This window comes from Nicotiana tomentosiformis, chromosome 1, assembly GCF_000390325.3.
Source record: "Nicotiana tomentosiformis chromosome 1, ASM39032v3, whole genome shotgun sequence".
Classification (NCBI taxonomy): domain Eukaryota; kingdom Viridiplantae; phylum Streptophyta; class Magnoliopsida; order Solanales; family Solanaceae; genus Nicotiana; species Nicotiana tomentosiformis.
In genome coordinates, this window is record NC_090812.1 from 156,220,192 (window position 1) to 156,238,513 (window position 18,322).

Here is an 18,322-nt window from a genome sequence, read left to right on the forward strand (position 1 = left end):
TACATTTTCTTCATCACCAGCTGGATCGCATCCATCTAGATTTCAGCCGACCGGATCGCAGCAGTGGTCTGTATCGCATCAGGGGTCTAGATCGATGCAAGAGTGTGGATCGCAACCATCTTCATCAAGGACCCCATATCCCTCTTCACGGAGTTCGTCTCCTAGCATTTCTAGACTTCGTCTTCGGGATAGTAGCGCTGAGCCAGATGCCTCCCCTTCTGCGCACGCTTCAGATTCATCGAAGGATGATGATCCAGATGAAGTGCAGTATGATCGTTATCATAGGATAATCACCAGGCCTGAGGGAAATGGGTAAGATTTATTTAGTACTTCTTTATTTTGCTGAATTATAATAGTTACTCTTGTTTATTTAATGTAATTGCTATGTTGCAGGTTCATACCTAATCATCAGGTTACAAAGACAATCACTGAAATTCTTGGACGGTTGTAAAATGCACCCTATCTGACTTGGAGTGACTTTCCACCGGAGCTCGTGCAACAAATGGTCAACCAATTTAAGGTTTTAATATGATTCTTATCTATTTAAGCATTATATAAACAGTATTTTCATCTAACGTTATATACTTTATTTTTAGACTTAGTGTTCCTGGTAGGACCCGTATAACAGTGAAATTTGTGCAATTTGGGAGTTCAAATGCCGCAAGAGACTATCTGATTCCTTCTCCTCCGCTCGAAACAAGAACAAGAAGCCTTCATGGGTTCTACAGCATTTATGGAAGGATCTGCTAATGTATTGGACCATCGAGAAATTCGAGAAGAAGAGTGAACTGGGAAAGAAGGCCTGAGCATCTGAGAAGGGTGGCTCCTTGCACTATGTGGGTGCAAGGAGCATGGGGGCTACGAGGAGATTACTGGTAATTCCATAAAATATTTACATCTATTTTTATCAAACTATATTTATATATGTTAGTTTAGTTAACACGTTTTATTATATTTGTAGGAAAAAAAATATTGGAGGAATATGACTCATGATGAGTTCTTCATGGAGACTCACATCCGGAAGAAGAAGGCACCGACAAATCCAACTAGATGGGTCGAGGACCGGGCGGAGACTGCATATGTAAGTTTCATAACTACTATAAATGTTTACAATATTATATAGTTAATAATTTTCTAGCTTCTAAATAAAAGGTTGCTACAAGATTAATGTGGAGGAGTACACTCAGAGCTTGCCACCGAATGAGCAAGGCGAGAGACCACCCCTTTCAGACGAAGAAGCGCAGAGGATATGGTTGGATGTTGTCGGTGGTCCTAAAAAGGGGATAGCATACGGCCTTCTAGAGAGATCAGTTCGGTGCTACAGGGCTGGATTGCAAGGTATAGGGACTTCCGCCCAAGGCGAGGCAATTGATAGGTCGACTATCTCGTCTATGGAACAGAAGATCGCAAAGCTGACAACAGAGGTTGAAGAGACAAAGACTAGAGAACAAAAGAGAGAAGAACAATTTGGTAACCTTCAAGTTCAGCTAGAAAAGAGGGACGAACAATTTAATCTCCTTCAAGGTCAGTTGGCCAATATTCTTGCTAGTGGTGATTTCCCCTTTCCCCGGTCTCTTGAGCCTTCCCTATGTGCTAATCCTTCTCGTCATGATCCTTCGATCCATACCAACGATGAAGGTTCTAGTAGTGAAGATGGAGATGGTGCAATATAAAACACTCATTGAATGGTGTGTATTGCTAAACAAAGTATTAAACTAGTCAATATTTAGTTGAGACTAGGTTTGAATGATGATTGTGTTGTTGATATTATTTTGTTATTGAACATTTGTATAGTTGTTGTTGTGGTTGGCGTTGTTGTTGTTGTTATTGTTGTTGTTGTTATTAGCGTTGTTGTTGTGGTTGTTATTAGCATTGTTGGTTTATTGTTGTTGTTGTTGTTGTTGTTGTTATTAGTTAGTTAATTGTTGTTGTTGTTGTTGTTAGTTAATTATTGTTGTTGTTGATTAATTATGTCACGACCAAAAATCCCAACCTGTCGTGATGGAGCCTATCTTAATACTAGGTAAGCCGATAATATCAATAAACTACAATTTCTTTTAATTTTGAAAATATAATAATTAAATACAAAATAAAATCCCACAAATACTCATACGAACACTCCCAAAACCTGGTGTCACTAAGTATATGAGCATCTAATATGAATATAAATCTGGAAAAGTACGGTCTACAATAGTCTAAGACCAAATACATTAATAAGGAGATAGGGAAGGAGAGACAAGGTCTGCGAAACACGGCAGCTACCTCTGAATCTCCGGAAAATCAGCTGTACGGAAGAATCAATACCCGCTATGTCCGGGAACACCTGAATCTGCACACGAAATGCAGGGTGTAGTATGAGTACAACCAACTCAACAAGTAACAATAATAAATAAGAAACTGAAGATAATGACGAGCTATACAATTATAGTTCATGTTCAGTAATTCCAGCAAAGAATAGACATACTTTCAAATTCGGCAGTTTAAGTCAAATCAATTTTCTTTTATACAATTCAAGTTCATGTAATCCGGATATAGAATCTTTCAGAAACTTCACCACAATAACGATATCAACTAAGTGCATCAATCAATGAAAAGCAAGTACAACCTCTCAGGACAACAATCACTCACTGGGCTCCTAGCCCTCAGCAGTCACACTCAATGGGTACCCGCGCTCACTGGAGGTGTACAGACTCCGGAGGGGCTCCTACAACCAAAGCGCTATAATCTGCACGGACAACTCACATGCTGCACGGATAACTCACGTTCCATAATATAAATATCTGGATCTGCACGACCAACTCACGTGTTGTACGGCCAACTCAAGTGCTATAGTATAATATAAGGATCCGCACGGCCAACTCACGTGTTGCACGGCCAACTCACGTGCTATAGTATAATATAAGGATCTGCACGGCCAACTCACGTGCAATAATATAATATCTCACAATCTGGCCTTCGGCCTCACTCAGTCATAAAGCTCTTCAGTCTCTAGGGCTCTCAACAATCATACAATCAGCCCAAACAACAATGAAATGATGTATCAATAATAAAAACAGAGACTGAGTATATATAGCATATAGCAGGAAATTCAACAAGTATGTGACCTCTGTGGATCCCAACAGTACTATCACATAGCCTAAGCATGATTTTTCAGTCAAATTTTATCAACACATAGAGAGCATAGAGCTAACAACAAATTATTCAACTTTACAGTTTTGCGGGACGGACCAAGTAACAATCCCCTCGGTGCACACCCACACGCCCGTCACCTAGCATGTGTGTCACCTCCAAACTAATCATATGATACAAAAATCCGGGGTTTCATATCCTCAGGACCAGATTTAAAATGATTACTTACCTCAAAACGTGAAATTCTTCAGCCTTCGGATGCCTCTAATTTAGTCACAATTAATTTGATTCAGTCAATACTAATTATTGTAATTAATTCCATAAGGAAATACTATTTGTTTTTCAATTAAAATCCGAAATTAACTAAAACATTGCCCGTGGGGCCCCCGTCTCGGAACTCGACAAAAGTTACAAAATATGAACGCCCATCCAACCACGAGTCCAACCATACAAATTTCACCAATTTTTGACATCTACTCGACCCTCAAATCTTCAATTAAAGTCATTGAATATTTTTTACCATTTTCAACCCAATCTTTACCTATTTGAACTCAACACTCTTTTCATAAACCTTATTGATACGTATAATCGCAATTTTTCAGCCTTTGGTAATTTGGTCATAACCTCTTGTAGGAATGTCCAAATGACAAACGGTTTGAAGCGTTGGAAACTAGACACATTGAACTTTATTTTGATAGGTAACACATCTTATAACTCTTTATATCAGGAGAGGTATGCTCGTTTGAATTTAGGTCTTGTGCGAACTCACTTGAAACTTTAGTCTTATGAAATTTCCAACTTCTACATTCGATGCCGAAACCTATCGAATCAAGTCTGATTGACCTATAATTTTGCACACAAGTCGTAAATGACATAACGGAGCTATGAAAATTTTCAAAACTAAATACCGACTCTGATATCAAAAAGTCAACCCCGTGGTCAAACTTCCCAAAAATTCAACTTTCGGCATTTCAAGCCTAATTCCACTAAAAACCTCAAAATAATTTTTCGGATACGCTTCTAAGTCCAAAATCACCATACGGAGCTATTGGAATCATCAAAAGTAAATTCCGAGGTTGTTTACAAATAAGTCAATATCTGGTCAACTTTTCCAACTTAAGTTTTCAATTATGAGACTAAGTGTCGCATTTCACTCCGAAATCCTTCCGGACCCGAACCAACTAACCCGATAAGTCATAAATCAATTGTAAGGCATAAATTGACCAGTAAATTGGGGAACGGGGTTATTATTTTCAAAACGACCAGTCAGATCGTTACATCCTCCCCCTCTAAAACAAACGTTTGTCTTCGAACGAGTTTAGAATCATACCCGGAGTATCAAATATGTATGGATATTTGCTCTGCATATCCTGCTCAATCTCCCAAGTAGCTTAACTGACTGGTTGGCCTCTCCACTGTACCTTCACCGATGCTATTTTCTTTGACCTCAGCTTTCGAACCTGCCGATTTAAAATAGCCACCGGCTCCACATTATAAGTTAAATTACCGTCCAGCTGTACTGTACTGAAATCTAGAACATGAGACGGATCCCCGACATACTTTCGGAGCATGTATACATGGAACACAGGATGAACACCTGATATACTAGGTGGCAAGGCAAGTTCATAAGCCACCTCTCCAATTTTCTTAAGTATCTCAAAAGGCCCAATATACCGAGGACTCAACTTACCTTTCTTCCCGAACCTCAACACACCCTTCATGGGTGAGATCTTAAGCATAACCTTCTCCCCAACCATGTAAACAACATCACGAACCTTTATGTCGGCATAACTTTTCTGTCTAGACTGTGCCGTGCGAAGCCGTTCCTGAATCACTTTGACCTTCTCTAAAGCATCCTAAACCAAGTCCGTACTAATAGCCTAGCCTCACTCGGATCAAACAATCCACCAGAGACTGGCACCATCTCCCATACAAAGCCTCATACGGAGCCATCTGAATACTCGACTGATAGCTATTATTGTAAGCAAACTCCACGAGTGGCAGAAATTGATCCCAAGAACCTCCAAAATCGATGACACAAGCGCGTAACACGTCCTCCAATATCTTAATAGTGCGCTCGGATTTTCCGCCCGTCTGAGGGTGAAATGCTATACTCAACTGAACCTGAGTGCCCAATTCTCGTTGCACTGCCCTCCAAAAATATGAGGTAAACTGCGTACCCCGATCAAAAATAATGGACACCGGCACACCGTGTAGGCCTGAAGTCCCTGAAGCAATCCTCCTGGCCTCTGATGTTCATACTTTACCTGTTGACAATTTCAACACCGAGCTACAAACCCAACTATATCTTTCTTCATCCGCCACCACCAATAGTGCTGCCTCAAATCTTGATACATCTTCGCGGCGCCTGGATGAATAGAGTATCGCAAACTGTGAGCTTCCTGGAGAATCAGCTCATGCAAACCATCTACATTAGGCACACATAGCCTGCCCTACATCCGTAATACACCATCATCTCCAATAGTTGCTTCCTTGGTATCACCGTGCTAAACTGGTTCCTTAAGGACAAGCAGATGTGGATCATCATGGCGCTCTCTAATGCAATCATATAATAGAAGACCGAGAAACCATACAAGCCAAAACTCGATTCGGCTCGAAAACATCCAATCTAACAAACTGGTTGGCCAAAGCCTGAACATCCAATGCTAAACGCCTCTCTGCTACCGGTAAATATGCTAAGTTGCCCAAACTTTCCGCCTTATGACTCAGGGCATCAGCCACTACATTGGCCTTCCCAGGATTATAGATAATGGTGATATCATAATCCTCAAGCAACTCCAACCATCTCCGCTGCCACAAATTAAGATCCTTCTGTTTAAACATATGTTGTAGACTCCGATGATCTGTATATACCTCACACTGGATACCGTACAAGTAATGCCTCCAGATTTTTAAGGCATGAACAATAGTTGCTAACTCAAGATCATGGACTGGATAATTCTTCTCAAGTACCTTTAACTGTCTGGACGCATAGGTAATCACCCAAAGTCTTGCATAAGTACTGCGCCGAGACCAATACGCGACGCGTCACAATACACAGTATATGAATCTGAACTTGTAGGCAACGTCAATACTGGAGCTATAGTCAAAGCTGTCTTGAGCTTCTAAAAGCTCTCTTCACATTCATCTGACCACCTAAACAGAGCACCTTTCTGGGTCAATTTAGTCATAGGCGATACAATAGACGAGAAACCCTCCACAAAGCGACGATAATAACCGGTCAAGCCGAGAAAACATCGAATCTCAGTAACTGAAGATGGCCTGGGCCAATTCTGAACTGCCTATATTTTCTTCGAATCCACCTTAATTCCTTCACTAGACACTATATGGCCTAAGAATGCCACCGAACTAAGCCAAAACTCACACTTAGAGAATTTAGCATAAAGTCTCTCCTCTCTCAGCCTCTGTAATACAATACCCAAGTGTTGTGCATGCTCATCCTGACTACGTGAGTACATCAGAATATCATCAATAAATATAATGACAAATAAATCAAGATATGGCTAGAATACACTATTCATCAAATGCATAAATGTTGCTGGGGCATTGGTTAGCCAAAAGGACATCACACGAAATTCATAGTAGCCATAACGAGTTCTGAATGCCGTCTTGAGAATATCCAAATCCCGAATTTTCAACTGGTGATACCCAGACGTCAAATCAATTTTGGAGAACACCCTCGCTCCCTGAAGCTGGTCAAATAAGTCATCAATACACGGCAAGGGATATTTATTTTTGATTGTAACTTTATTCAACTGCCTATAATTGATGCACATCTGCATAGTACCATATTTCTTTTTTACAAACAAAACCGGTGCACCCCAAGGTGACACACTAGGCCTAATAAACCCCTTCTTAAGGAGTTCCTAAAGTTGCTCTTTTAATTCTTTTAACTCAGCCGGTGCCATACGAAACGGAGGAATAGAAATGGGCTGAGTGCCCTGCACCAAATCAATATCCCTGTCGGGTGGCATACCCGGCAAGTCTGCAAGAAATACATCCGGAAAGTCTCGCATGACTGGTACTGAATCAATAATAGGAGTATCTGCATCAACATATCTCACAAAGTCCAAATATGACAAGCATCCCTTCAACCATACGTTGGGCCTTCAAATAAGAAATTACCCTGCTAGGAAAAAAATTTAAAGAACCCTTCCATTCAACCTTTGGCAACCCCGACATCGTCAACGTCACGTTTTTTGCATGACAGTCTAGGATAGCATGACATGGAAATAACCAATCCATACCCAGGATTATATCGAAATCAACCATACAGAGTAATAAGAGATCAACTCTAGTCTCTAGTTCCCAATAGTTACAACACACGACCGATACACACGATCCACAGTAATAATATCGCCCACTGGTATAGATACACAAATAGGTGAAACTAAGGACTAACAAGGCATATCCAGATAATGATCAAAATACGATGATACATATGAATAAGTGGAACCAGGGTCAAATAATATAGAAGTCTCCCTGTGGCACACTAAAACCATACCTGTGATCACTGCATCTGAGGCAACAACATCTGCCCTGGCAGGAAAACCATAGAATCGAGCCTTCTCGCCTCTTGGTCGACTTCCCACTCTTGGGAGACCCCTAGCTTCCTGACCCCCACCCCGAGATGGCTGGGCGGGTGGTGTAACTGCTAGTGCTGGTGCCGTCGGTCGAGAACTCTACTGTGGAGCCCCACTCAACAGCCTAGGACACTCTCTCTTGAAATGACCAAATTCTCCGCACTCGAAATAGCCCCTCCTCTAACGGAACTGTTGCTCCTGATAACCCGAGGAATTACCGGTCGAAGCCTGAGCAGATGAGGCATGATGAGAACTATGTGCTAGTAGTGCACTGAATGAAGACTGGCTTGAGTGAGCACTGTAAGAACCGTGGCTAGCTGATGCACCATGATGAGTAGGACGACCCGTCTGAGCGTGTCTGTAAGAATGACCATTAGTGCGGTAAAACTGACCCCCTAAAGGAACACCGCTGTAATCACCTGGACCACGAGGCTCTTAGCCTCTCTCTCTCTCTCTCTACGTTCCTGGCTATGAACCATCTTTATCTGCAGAGCAATGTCCACTACTTCATCAAAAGTAGCACCAGATACTCTCTCCCTAGTCATAAGTAACCGCAACTGATATGTGAGGCCATCAATGAACCTCCTAATCCTCTCCCTAATAGTGGGAACCATCCATATTGCGTGATGAGCCAACTCCAAAAATCTCATCTCGTACTGCATCACGGACATATCACCTTGGCGAAGCTGCTCAAAATGCCTCCGCAGCTCCTCTCTGTGGGACTGAGGCACGAACTTCTCCAAAAAGACCACAAAGAACTGCTGCCAAGTAAGGGGTGCTGCACCAGCAGGCCTACGCCTCTCGTAAGTCACCCACCATTTGAGTGGAGCCCCAGAAAAATAAAAAGTAGTGAATGAGACCCTAGTGGTCTCCAGAATACCCCCTGCCCAAAGCATCCGTTGACACCTATCCAGAAAACCCTGAGCATCCTATGACTCAGTACCGCTAAATGGTGGAGGTCAAAGCCTCTCAAATCTCTCAAGTCCCTAGTGCTCATCATCTGTCATAACATGAACTATCGGGGCCTGAGCAGTTGCAGCCGGCTGGGCTGGTAGTGCCCCCGGTACTTGAAGTTCCTGTACTACCTGGTCTGGAGTAAGGGCAACAGGGGTATGAGTACCTCCCCAAGCCTGAGAAGTGGCAGGTGCGTCCTGAGCCGAAACCACCTTAGCAAGACCAGTGCAAGCTGCCAATATCTGGGCTAAAGTCTCATGAAGGCCTGGAATCTTAATGGGCACAGCTGGTTCCTGAGCTGGAGAAATTGGTGATACTACATGTGCTGGCCCAACTATGGTACGAGCTACACCTCGACCTCTACCTCGACCCCGGCCTCTACCACGTCCCCAACCTCACGGCCCTAACTGGTGGCACTGGTGGATGACCGTCTGATCTGGTAGTACGTGTCCTCACAATCTGCGAGAGAATAGAATAACAAAATTTTAGTTTCCGGAATCAATAAATTCGCATGACACAATACAAGAAAGTGAAATTTTCTTAAGGGTTCTGCAGCCCCTCGAAGATAAGTACAGGCGTCTCTGTACCGATACGCAAGACTCTACTAAACTTGCTCATGACTCGTGAGACCCATGTAACCTAGGTTCTGATATCAACTTGTCACGACCCAAAATCCCAACCCATCGTGATGGCGCCTATCTCAATACTAGGCAAGCCGATAATATCAATCAACTAAAATTTCTTTCAAGTTTGAAAATATAATAATTAAATACAATACGAAATCCCAAAAATACTGATACGAACACTCCCCAAAACCTGGTGTCACTGAGTACACGAGCATCGAATATGAATACAAATATGGAAAAGTACGATCTGTAAGACCAAATATAGTAATAAGGAGATATGGAAGGAGAGACAAGGTCTGCAAAAACACGACACTACCTCTAAATCTCCGAAAAATTAGCTGTACGGAAGAATCAACACCCGCTATGTCCGGGAACACCTGAATTTGCACATGAAGTGCAGGGTGTAGTATGAGTACAACCAACTCAGCAAGTAACAATAATAAATAAGAAACTGAAGATATTGACGAGCTTTCCAATTATAGTTCATGTTCAGTAATTCCAACAAAGAATAGAGATACTTTCAAATCCGGCAGTTTAAGTCAAATCAATATTTTTGTAATACAATTCAAGTTCATGTAATCCGGATATAAAATCTTTCAGAAACTTCACCACAATAACAGATAGCAACTAAGTGCATCAACCAATGAAAGCAAGTACAACCTCTCAGGACAAGAATCACTCACTAGGCTCCCAGCCCTCAACACTCACACTCAATGGGTACCCGCGCTCGCTGGAGGTGTACAGACTCCGGAAGGGCTCCTACAACCCAAGCACTATAATCTACACGGACAACTCACGTGCTGCACAGATAACTCACGTTCCATAATATAAATATTTGGATCCGCACGGCCAACTCACGTGCTGCACGGCCAACTCACGTGGTATAGTATAATATAAGGATTTGCACGACCAACTCACATGCTACAATATAATATCTCTCAATTAGGCCTTCGGCCTCACTTAGTCATAAAGCTCTCCAGTCTCTACGGCCCTCAACAATCATACAATCAGCCCAAACAACAATGATATGATGTATCAATAATAAAAACTGAGACTGAGTACATATAGTATTTAGAAGGCAATTCAACAAGTACGCGACCTCTGTGGATCCCAACAGTACTATTACATAGCCTAAGCATGATTTTTCAGTCAAATTTTAACAACACATAGAGAGCATATAGCTAACAACAAATTATTCAACTTTACAGTTTCTCAGGACGGACCAAGTCACAATCCCCTCGGTGCACGCCCACACGCCTGTCACCTAGCATGTGCGTCACCTCCAAAATAATCACATGATACAAAAATTCGGGGTTTCATACCCTCAGGACCAGATTTAAAAATGTTACTTACCTCAAAACGTAAAATTCTTCACTGCCTTTGCCTCGCAAATCGGCCTCTGGATGCCTCGAATCTAGTCACAATTAATTCGATTCAGTCAATACCAATTATTCTAATTAATTCCATAAGGAAATACTAATTTTCTTTTCCAATAAAATCCAAAATTAACTTAAAAATCGCCTGTGGGGCCCCTATTTCGGAACCCGACAAAATTTACAAAATATGAGCGCCCATTTGACCACGAGTCCAACTATTCAAATTTCACTAATTTCCGATATCAACTCGACCCTCAAATCTTCAATTAAAGTCATTGAAGTTGTTTTACCATTTTCAACCCAATATTTACCCGTTTGAACTCAACACTCTTTCCATAAACCTTATTGATACGTATAAATAATACTCTTACACCCATGAATCTTACTCTTAATAACCCATCATTACCCAAACTCGAAATTGAAGATTATGGGTTAGAACCTTACCTCTTTGATGAAGAACTTGAGGGATTTCTTGTTGGATTTCAAGGCTTGGACAAGAATTTGATGAACAAGATACCTTATATACTTCCTCTCTCTAGAACACTCTCACTTCTCTCTAAAATCATCAGATAATTGCGCCAAAATATGCCCCAAAACCTATTTATCAAAATGGGGTCGGGTTATGAAAATAGGAAAATTACCCCTTCGAAAACAGGTATGTGGTCGCACAATGGACCGCACAATGGGTATGCGGGTCGCACAATGGACCACAAAATCGCTGCCGAAAATTGGGCCGTGCTGGGCATATCGGCGACCATTTTGCGTTCGCACAATGTGTCATTATGCGATCGGATAATGATTCCGTGGTCGCACATTTGACCGCAGAATCGCATATTTTCAGCCTTTGGTAATTTGGTCATAACCTCTTGTAGAAATGTCCAAATGACAAACGGTTTGAAGCGTTGGAAACTAGACACATATACCTTTCTTTTTATAGGTAACACATCTTATAACTCTTCATTTCAATAGAGGTATGTTAGTTTGAAGTTAGGTCTTGTGCGAACTCACTTGAAACTTTAGTCTTATGAAATTTCCAACTTCTACATTCGATGCCGAAACCTATCGAATCAAGTCCGATTGACCTCAAACTTTGCACACAAGTCGTAAATGACATAACAGAGCTATAAAAATTTTCGAAACTGAATTCCGACTCCGATATCAAAATGTCAACCACGTGGTCAAACTTCCCAAAAATTTAACTTTTGGCATTTCAAGCCTAATTCCACTACGGACGTCAAAAAATAATTTTGGACACGCTCCTAAGTCCAAAATCACCCATACGGAGCTATTGGAATCATCAGAATTAAATTACGAGGTCGTTTACACATAAGTCAATATCCGGTCAACTTTTCCAACTTAGATTTTTAATTATAAGACAAAGTGTCTCATTTCACTTCGAAATCTTTCCGGACCCGAACCAACTAACCCGATAAGTGATAAATTAATTGTAAGGCATAAATTGAGCAGTAAATTGGGGAACGGGGTTATTATTCTCAAAACGACCGGCCAGGTCGTTACAAATTATGGTTGAATGGCAGCAATGTAATGTTGCCATTATAGGATGGATATTGGTTGGAACCGGCAAGTGGTGTAGCTTAAAAGCAGGCATTTTCTGCCCAGTTTTTACTTAGAATACCGACCGAAATCGGTTGGAAATATCATTTTTTCCCCAGAAATTCAAAATTTCCAACTGAATTCGGTCGGAAATTTTAAATTTAAATTTATTTATTTAAATAAATTAACAATTTATTACAATTAAAATTATTATTTATTTAAAATTTTGATCGATTTCGGCCGGTATTTAAAAATTTAATTAATACCGACCGATTTCTGTCGGTAAATGAAGTTTGACAATTAGTCAACGTTTTGAATAGACCGACCGATTTCGGTCGCAAATACGTTAGCGACCATCATTTTTCCGACTAATTAAAAGCGGTTGAAAATTGGTCGCTTTTTTCAATTTCCGACCAATTTCGGTTGTTTTTCGTGGACGAATTTAAGCAGTTTTTTAGTAGTGGAGGTTAATGTTATTGACTTGATAAGGCTGATAATTAAGCAATTTATTTTACTCATCACAATTTGTGGTGATTTCCTGTATTAGTAAGGAAGTATTAGGAGTGTAATTCACAAAATAAAACTTGAGTTTCTAAAGAAATATTTCGATGTAATCGTACAACACATGGGTAAAAAGGAAAAAGAACCAGAAGATGAGGAAAATACATTCATATACATTTAGCATTTGAAACTCTTGCTTTCTCATTCAGGGTAGAATCCCAAGGCCATAAATCTCTTTGTTTTGTTGTCGTAAATGAGATCAGTGAAGAATAGGCATAGCGCCATCAGTTTACGAAACAGTGGGTTAGATAATCACTTCATGAATCGGTACTTCAATTACATGAATCGTTTGAAGTAATAATTATTACTTTAATTCTTATAGAGTAACGTTGTTTATCTAATAGTGACTTTTAGGATTTTAGTAGTCTGAACAGGTACAATTATATAGAGAATTAATGAGGTGACTTTTGGACTTTTAAAATATCACATTAAAATTAAATTAAAATAAAAAATAAAGGGGGGAAAAGTCAAAAAATGGAGGTAAAAGATAAATAGGAATTCTAGCCTAATAAAGTGCCACGTCACCTCTATTATGGCCTTCAATTATATATATATAGTCTAACTTCCCGTTATCAATTAAATCAGATATATGAATGAATCGATTAAGATTAATTTGTGGTTTATGCAAAAATTGGCGCAATGTGGGCTTTCATAGGGACAACCAAACATATATATTTGAGCTTTATTGGGCAAACGACATATTTGGGGTTCATTAAGCAGACGGGTTGAAGGAGTAAAAAGTTATATTTTTTTATTTTTTCTGATCATTAGGCTACAACTAATGTATTAAATGCATATGTCGATCTTCAAGCATAATACAAAAGAGTAGAGCAGGAAAATTTAACAACGCTAATATAGCATCAATCTATATTCAATCAAATGAAAATAATAAGGCAATACGATTTTTGCTGAGAAAAACTATATATTTTCCTGATCATTACAATATTGCCGCTATGTTTAATGCTTATGTCGCTTCAAGCACATGAAAGTTTAGAGAGGGAAATAGTAGCAGAGGAGGAAGTTAAACAACTATCCAATATCAATTTCTGAGGCTATGATAAAAAATCTAACATAGTATAATCTTATTCTTTTGTTCCTTAGTTATTGATTAGGGAAACTAATATAGTATTCCAGAATATTTCTGGGACTTTGCTCGGAAAAAATTATCAGTGATAAAATATAAGTATCAGAATATCAGGGACACAGTTAGTATCAATTGTGAAAAAAATATAATAGTGAAGAATATTTGGATTTTTGAAAGTGATTTAGAATCTTTAAATCCTTAATTAGTGATTAGGTAAAAAATTATGGTATCCCGGAATATTGACAGCATAAGTAGGTAAGAAATTATAGTATCCCAGAATATTGACAATATAAGTATGAATTGTGGGAAAAATCATAATAGTGAAGAAGGTACCTCAAAAGACTGTGTTTTGGTATCCTTGTTTGTCGATACCTATATAATTAGATTAGGGTTCTTACAAGTTTGTAAGAGTCAAATAATATATAAGAATAAGGCATAAATGATAAATATTATTTTGAAAAGATTACAAACCGGCTATTATGAAGTGAATACTATTTTTTTCTGAAGCCGTGGGCGAGGATGGTTTTCTTCAGAATTCTTCAGTGGCGTCGAAGTTAGCATATATATTGTGTGGGAAAATATAGAGAGTAGCAGTGTGAGCAAACTATTATTTTTTTTTCAGTTTCCCAAATTAATGAATAGCTCAAAGAAGGTTAGATGTAGGAATTAACAAAGTGAGAGTTATGAGGGAAGTTTAGCAAGGAAAATGAAGATAGGTATGAGGAAGAGAGAGTAAAGTAGGTTTTTCTGATGTAAAGAAGCGGTGCGGGAAGAAGCAGTTGGGTGTGTGAAGCGTTTCGGTGGTGTAGTTTCAGGTTCAAATTGCAAAAAAGCCTAGAGCCTAGAAAAATCAAATGCGGCATGCCACATAACCGACGTAAGGCCCTCAATTATAAATATTTATTTATAGATTATAAATTATAGATTTTTACATATGTTTTGTCCTATATATAGAGAGAGATTGTTTCCTCTTGAATTAGTTCACTTTTTTTTTTCTTTTTCCTTTTGAACTTAAATTTTTAAGGATATCGTCAGAGTTCTTATAGATGAGATTTAGGGACAAGTAAAGGATACATTGTCCAAGAATTGCATTTCAAAAGAGACTCTGTATTAGAAATCTACATAAACAAAAGCATCAGACGTCACTTGCATTCGGAACTGAAATTATCCCTAGCAGATCCGAAAGCTTTAGAATTTTCCAGAGAATCAATTCCATCAGTTAGCTCCCGTAGGTCGTGCAAATTTTAGCCAAATAGAAATTTTTACATATCTATATTCATTATAAACTTAATTATCCCTATTAGATAGGTTATTATTTAATTATATACAGTATATTGGGTACGTTATTGTTGTTGTTATTGTATACAGAATTATCATTTGTATACAAAATAATATATTAAGCTCCAAAAACCAATTTAACCTTGATTAGGTGTGAAAACCATGAAATCATGAGCTTAAAATCTATTGACATCCATTAAAAAGCTTTAAAACTTTGAATTCGAAAATTGTGTTTTGAGAAAATGTTATTTGCTTAAATTGGATGTTGTTGCAAACGATTGAGAATGTCTTCTGGCGTTTATATCTCAGTTTTGAGGGCATGTGGTGATGATTCAAGTTGGTTTTGATTGAAATTTCAGGTTGAAACTCGAAGTAAAAAGATGAACAATAAGTTGTATGTATTTTGTATATCTGGAATACAAACGGCATAGAAAATACATACAACTAATATAATTGTATGCAAGTTGTATGTGTTTGACCGAATTCTATACAACAAAAATTATACACGAGTTGTATATAAATTATATGTAAATTATAGTTTTTTATCGGATTCTATACAACAAAATTTTGTATACAAGAATATATATACAAGAATTTTGTATAAAAATAAAGGAACCAAGCAATAGGTATCGCATCTTGAACTTCTTGGCCCTAAAGTGAGGGATGTCATGTTGTCTCCTTGGCATCACAAATTTCAGAATATATGCATTTTGTTCCCCATTCATTGACACCTTCATAGGCTCAAATGGATTAATTCTCGTGTCACCAACCAAGCACAATGTTGAAAAATGTTTAGAAAGAGGCCCAATGCGCTCGAACTTTAGAATCACTTCACTTTTGATATCCTCACTTGTGCACACTTCGTCAACCTTGGCATCATTAATAATATTTTGGTCGATTAGTTGGAATTTCTCTTTCCGCTCCACAAGCTAGCCAGTATCCACAAAAATTGGTTGTAGGGCATCATACGCCTCAACCTTTTAATTCAATTGAGCCTGCAGGTCATGGATATATGAGCCAAATTGGTCTATCTCTTGCCTGAACTCAGTTCTTCCATCTATCAGTTATTTTGTCATATTTGAAAAACCATCACGGAGAGACTCATAAAATTTTATTAGCTGAGCTTGTTCCTCTAGCCAAGATTGTCTCACTATATCTGCTTCTTCAAAATTAACTTCTTGTGGGAACTCGCTCTCTTTAGCCAATTCTTCCGCCTTGGCCTTCATTCTCATTATTGTTGCACTAATTCTTTGTATAGCCTTTTCATTTTTAACTTGTTGCTCGGCTACTTGCCTCATCATGTCCATGATACGAGCAACACATTCCATATCCTCCACTTCATTCCTCCTATCAAACTCATAAGCATTATTAGAAACAACATAATAAGAGCACTAAGAAGGATAATAAGAATTAGGATAACAATCCCAATGACCAACTTGACCACCACACACATTACAAATATTCCACTCATAAGATTGAGATTCACAATTTTGCAACAAGTGTGGTCGTCCACAATATGGACAATGATCACCAAAGTAAGAATAACAAACATTCAACCAATTATCATTCCAAGATGCCACATCAACAAAGATAGTAAAATACTAAACTAAGCTAAAAATAATTTAAAAAAAATTGAATAGACAAAAAGTAAAAATTTAATCTAGTAAAATAGTTAATTTCTAAGTCCATGGCAACTGTGCCAAAAACCTGTTGCTCCCAAACGCACACGCAAGTATACGTAGTCGACAAGTAATATAGGATTATAAGTCCAGATATTGTACCCAAAGGGACTTGTGATTAACTATTGATCTCGTCCAAGTTCACACCTCAATTTGAGGTTATAAAAACGGTCGATGCAATAATAGTACCCAACAAGAGTCGGGGTCGAATTGCGCAGAGAAATATAGATGGGAGTTAGTAGTATATATCATAGTGTGTGAATTTGAATATCAAAATTTGCACTTCCACGAAATTGGGTTATTTAAAGTCTAGTCTAAACTACAATTGCAATCTAAGAAATTAAACTAGAAAATTGTCTTGTTGTTTTTCAAATGTTATAAAAAGGCCTAGGGCTATGACCTTCACCTAGGTGTTTGCCTAATGGATTGTAAACTTTAAAACTTGTTTTATTGGTCAAAGTTGATTATAGCTATCAACACTCAGGTACCCACACAATACCTCTCGGTCAGAGAGTTATTTTGCCCAATTTAGTTTTCTCAAGTCCAAATGGGTATTGAACAAAATAGGTGATAAGAAGCTCAAGTCGGGTTTTACTATCTCTAGGTTCAACCCTTTAATTGGGCTTATCAATTTCTCGATTGACCCAATTTCTTGCTAGCCAAGTTTTTCTAGAATAAGTCTCTCTTTCTCAAATAGAGACCAAGTCAAATAGGCATGAATTAATGTTTGCAACCATTAATTCTTCAAATAAAAGTAAGAACAAGGCTAGATAATAAATACACAATCATAAACAAGTAATAAATCAAACACCCATTAAGTTTACACACTATGGTTGGGTCACATCCCTAGTGAAATCTAGCTACTCATGCTTAAATTGGAAGAAAGAGGAGAAGAAATGATAATTAAACCCATTGATAATTAAAATGATGAAATCAATATTCAAAAAGCTCAAAATAGCAAAAACTACTAAAAAGAGTAAAAGAAACCGTCTACTGTAGTAGCTGATATCAAAAGTTAACCTAAAAAAGGAAAACTCTTTTATTTATACAGGGATGGAAATTTCGGACAAAAATACCCTTTCGGGGGTTCTGCGGCCGTACAATTCCATGTGCGGCTAACATATTTCTTCAACTTTACAGAATTGGAAATCTGCGGCCCTATAATTCTAAACTGCGGCCGCACTGCACTCTTTCTACGATCCGCACAATTGTAAGTGCGGTTGCACCTTGCTTTTCTGCGGTCTGCATAATTGTAACTGCGACCGCATTGCTCTTCTTATGGGGCCGTACAATAATTGTGCGGTCCACACTTTTGGTAGACTTGAAATGTAGGTTCTCTGAACTTTTTCTCTGACCCAGCCTCTGCGGCTGCACATTTCATGTGCGGACCGCACTTTGCACCAATCTCTGATGGATTATTCTTCACAACCAGCGGCCGCATATGATACCCCACTTAAGAATTTTAGCAATCAATCCA

The 18,322-nt window shown here is 38.8% G+C and overlaps 1 long non-coding RNA gene across 1 annotated transcript in view; it reads right to left on the reverse strand.

Annotated features, from left to right (window-relative positions):
• LOC138894696 (uncharacterized) overlaps positions 1-14,737 on the reverse strand; it is a 49,529-nt gene extending 34,792 nt beyond the window's left edge. The window contains exons 1-2 of the long non-coding RNA XR_011409106.1: positions 14,360-14,737; positions 14,222-14,260 (exon numbers count right to left, since the gene is read on the reverse strand). This is a non-coding gene — a long non-coding RNA (uncharacterized lncRNA). The remainder of the gene's footprint in view (positions 1-14,221; positions 14,261-14,359) is intronic.
• Positions 14,738-18,322: the final 3,585 nt, after the last annotated feature.